Raw genomic sequence first — 4,736 nt, 5'->3', positions numbered from 1 at the left:
GATCAAATAGTTAATTCCATTAGGGGACTGTGCGTAGAGAAAAAAGTATGGGAGACCCCTGTAAGTTAATGACCACTCAAGAAAGGAAGCTTGCTTAACAACTAAACCAAGCAACAGAAACACGAGACATGCCCCCAAACAAAACAATGGTGGAATGAGACCCACATCCTGCCCAGTGAAGTCAGCAAGTTAATGAACGTTGAGAAGGCGCTTTTTCTGCATGTACTAAGAGGAGAAATATAAGTGAAAGGTGACATTATACTGAAACCTGAGATGATTTACCATGTTTTCACATATGTTACCGCCTTTTTGCTCATTTCCTTAGCGCCCTGACAGTGCCAGTTTGACTATGTAGGGACAAGAAGACTCCCCTGCCCGACGTGGAGGAGGGGCTGATGCTGGAAGTTTGACATCTACTCCAGAACGAGGAAGAAGGTGGGCTTCTCCCCCTCCCCACTTTTCCCCTGATTATAAACCTATAGCCCACTAAGTTCTCGGGGTGGCACTCCCTTGCCTGCCTGTTTGTATCTCTCACAAGTGTCTTATACTAATAAATCACATCTTGCCTGTCCCTTTGCCTCTCGCTGAATTCTTTCTGCGCCGAGACAGAAGAACCTGTGCTTCATTAAGCCCTGAGATGAGTTCTGAGTTTTCAGCAACTTACGCTCTACTGAGTCCCAAGACAAGTTGTACGGTTTCATGAGGAAGTATTGTCCAGGAGTACTGTTTAACTTTTGTATCTAGATCTTCCCATTCGAAAGCAGACAACTCTTGTGATTCAAAACTCAAGGGTACACCCCAAAATGGCATCTTTCAAATCCAAAATGGTAAACCAACAAAAATCTCCGAAGTAGTGAGCAGAGTGTGTGGTTTAGGCACTAGATGAGTATCTTCTACAGTTTGATTGTTTTTGGTCTTGTGCACAAACCAGTATTCATCTGCGTCTGGTTTCTGACTGGTAAAATCAAGAGTACTAGAAGGTGACAGGCAGGGGTGTATTAAACCATATTCAAGGAAGGCCATTAGCAGGGGTTGATTTCCATGCTTTCACTGTTTCTTTAATGGGTAATGCTTTTAAGTTTGGAATTTTTGCCCCAGGGCAAAGCCTAACCTGTATAGTATAACTGTCTTTGTTCTCCCTGGTCTCACATCCACCCACACCTCTGGGCCTCCTACCTTCTGCCATATCTCTCCTCGGACAGTTACTGGATGTTCTCTTCAGGGTCAGAGCAATAGAGCCGGCAATGTGTAAGCCTGCTCTGGTGGTATTTTAATGTCCATTCATCTAGGTGCAAAGGTACCTTTGGCATTTAACTTAGTAAATCTCACCCCAGAAGGGGATGGGAACTTCAGGCATGTATAAAAAGCCATGCTTTAGATGGGTGTCCCCCATCTGACTGTCTAGCATCTGGAGAAAAGGCTTTTTCAAGGTCTCTCCGGATACCCTAGTCTCAGAAGACAGTTTAGAAAGCTGGGTATTTAAGACTTAAGTGGCCTTGGTATCCATTAGAAAGTCCAGAAGTTGACTTCCCACCTGGGGTTCCATATTGATGGATGCAGGATGTAAAGGAGCCCCTGGTCCCTGTCACTCTCAGTCACTGTCATTTTCAGCTCGCACATCTGATCTGCCTCCTGTTTACCTTCAAGAGTCTTATTTGGGGGCTTCCCTGGTGGTGCAGTGGTTGGGAGTCCACCTGCCGATGCAGGGGACACGGGTTCGTGCCCCGGTCCGGGAGGATCCCACGTGTCGCGGAGCGGCTAGGCCCGTGAGCCATGGCCGCTGGGCCTGTGCGTCCGTAGCCTGTGCTCCGCAGCGGGAGAGGCCACAACAGTGAGAGGCCCGCGTACCGCAAAAAAAAAAAAAAAAAAAAAAGAGTCTTATTTAGGATGTGACAGTCTCTTTTCCAGTGTCCCTCCTGTTTGCAACATGCACATTGGCGGGGTCCCACTGTTGAGTGCCCCATTCGAGTGGGAGTTCGGGACTTGAGGCCTCCTACCTTTTGCCGAGTCCCTTGTGAGGGTCCTCGATTTGATCTAGCTCTCCCCTGTGTTAAGGCAGCGGCCTATTTTGCTCTCCACTGTTCCCTTTTCTCCTGAACCTGGTTTTTGCCATGAAAAACTTTGAAGGCAATTTCAACAAGATGAGACACAGGCAGCCCTAGAGCCCCTTCCACCTTCTGCAGTTTCTTCTGTGTATCAGGGTTGCTCTCACCAAAAGTCATTAAACATCTTTTCAATTCTCATATCCACCAGGGAGCTACCCAAACTCAGGTAGGGCAATCCCACCTGGGTCTTAGGGTCTATATCTGCATGTTGCCTATAGGCTTTAAAGTCCCTTTCTAGAAATTCTGAAGGATCCTCATTCAGAATTCTGTTTTACCTCCCGTACTCTATTAAGGCTTCTTTGTTTTGGCACCCTCTTCGCAATCCTGCAAGAATGCAATCTCGATAATGTTCAGTATTCTCGTCCCAGTTAGGGTCCGTTGTTGCTATAGCTAGCTACACTTGCAGCAGCCTGTACTGGGTTACCAGGGGCTTCTGTATGAAGCCCATCTATTTCCTCCCTAGCTTTATCCAGCACCATTCTATGTTCTTCTGAAGTGTGGAGGGAATTTAATAAACTTTCAACAACTGCCCGGGTTGTGGGTTTCAGAAATCAGAAGGACACTTTCCATTTTCGGGGGGTCATCTCTATAAATTGGCATATTGTTGTTTTTGTTTTGTTTTGGCTGCACTGTGCGGCATGTGGGATCTTAGTTCTCTGACCAGAGATCGAACCCGGGCCCCTGCAGTGGAAGCAGGGGTCTTAACCACTGGATCGCCAGGAAAGTCCTGGCATATTGTTCTTCTAATCGATTAAACCTGAAGTTGAAAAGGGGGCGTGGACCCAGATCAATGCCATCGGCTGCTCAGTCTCAGCATTTATACCTCCAATGGGGATTTGCCTTGACAGTGGGATTGCCCTACCAGAGTTTGGGTAGCTCCCTGGTGGATATGAGAGGGGGAGACCATTCCTATTTCTCGATCCTCAGAGACAGGGGGGAAGGGGGCCTGAGACTGTGGCTCAGGCACTGGCAGGGAAGGAGCAGCAGCCTTATCATATGGGGGTGGAGGAGGAGCAGGCAGAGTGTTCCACTGAATTAACAGCAAGTCGTCCTCCTTTTCATTGGGATCAAGTAAAACAGGCTTCTTTGCCTTCCCCCTCCTATTGGATTGTAATCTTATTTTCTTTGTACAGGTTTACTCTGATACAATGACATAAAAGACTGTACATAAGGTATTTCATTCCACTTTTCTTCCTATTTACAAAATAAATCTAGTTGCAAAATTGTAGCATAATTTAGACAGAAAGATAGACAAGATGAAAAGGCAGAGGGCTATGTACCGGATGAAGGAACAAGATAAAACCCCAGAAAAACAACTAAATGAAGTGGAGATAGGCAACCTTCCAGAAAAAGAATTCAGAATAATGATAGTGAAGATGATCCAGGACCTCGGAAAAACAATGGAGGCAAAGATCAAGAAGATGCAAGGGCTTCCCTGGTGGTGCAGTGGTTGAGAGTCCGCCTGCCGATGCAGGGGACACGGGTTCGTGCCCCGGTCCGGGAAGACCCCACATGCCGTGGAGAGGCTGGGCCTGTGAGCCATGGCCACTGAGCCTGCGCGTCCGGAGCCTGAGGCCACAACAGTGAGCGGCCTGCGTACCGCAAAAAAAAAAAAAAAGAAGATGCAAGAAATGTTCAAAGACCTAGAAGAATTAAAGAACAAACAGAGATGAACAATACAATAACTAAAATGAAAAATACACTAGAAGGAATCAATAGCAGAAAAACTGGGACAGAACACCAGATAAGTGACCTGGAAGACAGAATGGTGGAATTCACTGCTGTGGAGCAGAATAAAGAAAAAACAATGAAAAGAAATGAAGACAGCCTAACAGACCTCTGGGACAACATTAAATGTAAAAACATTCTCATTATAGGGGTCCCACAAGAAGAGAGAGAGAAAGGACCCAAGAAAATATTTGAAGAGATTATAGTCAAAAACTTCCCTAACACGGGAAAGGAAATAGCCACCCAAGTCCAGGAAGCACAGAGAGTCCCATACAGCTTAAACCCAAGGAGAAACACGCTGAGACACATAGTAATCAAATTGGCAAAAATTAAAGACAAAGAAAAATTACTGAAAGCATCAAGGGAAAAACAACAAGTAACATACAAAGGAACTCCCATAAGGTTAACAGCTGATTTCTCAGCAGAAACTCTACAAGCCAGAAGGGAGTGGCATAACATATTTAAAGTGAGAAAAGGGAAGAAGCTACAACTAAGATTACTCTACCCAGCAAGGATCTCATTCAGATTCGATGGAGAAATCAAAAGCTTTACAAACAAACAAATGCTAAAGGAACTTCTCTAAGTGGGAAACACAAGAGAAGAAAAGGACCTACAAAAACAAACCCAAAACAATTAAGAAAATGGTCATAGGAACATACATATTGATAATTACCTTAAACGTGAATGGATTAAAGGCTCCAACCAAAAGACACAGGCTCACTGAATGGATACAAAACAAGACCCATATACTGTCTACAAGAGACCCATTTCAGACCTAGGGATACATACAGAATGAAAGTGACGGGATGGAAAAAGATATTCCATGCAAGTGGAAACAAAAAGAAAGCTGGAGTAGCAATACTCATATCAGATAAAACAGACTTTAAAATAAAGAATGTTACA

This window comes from Pseudorca crassidens, chromosome 5 (assembly GCF_039906515.1).
Source record: "Pseudorca crassidens isolate mPseCra1 chromosome 5, mPseCra1.hap1, whole genome shotgun sequence".
In the NCBI taxonomy this organism is placed as follows: domain Eukaryota; kingdom Metazoa; phylum Chordata; class Mammalia; order Artiodactyla; family Delphinidae; genus Pseudorca; species Pseudorca crassidens.
The sequence above is the reverse complement of the archived record's forward strand: the minus strand, read 5'-3'. Positions refer to the sequence as shown.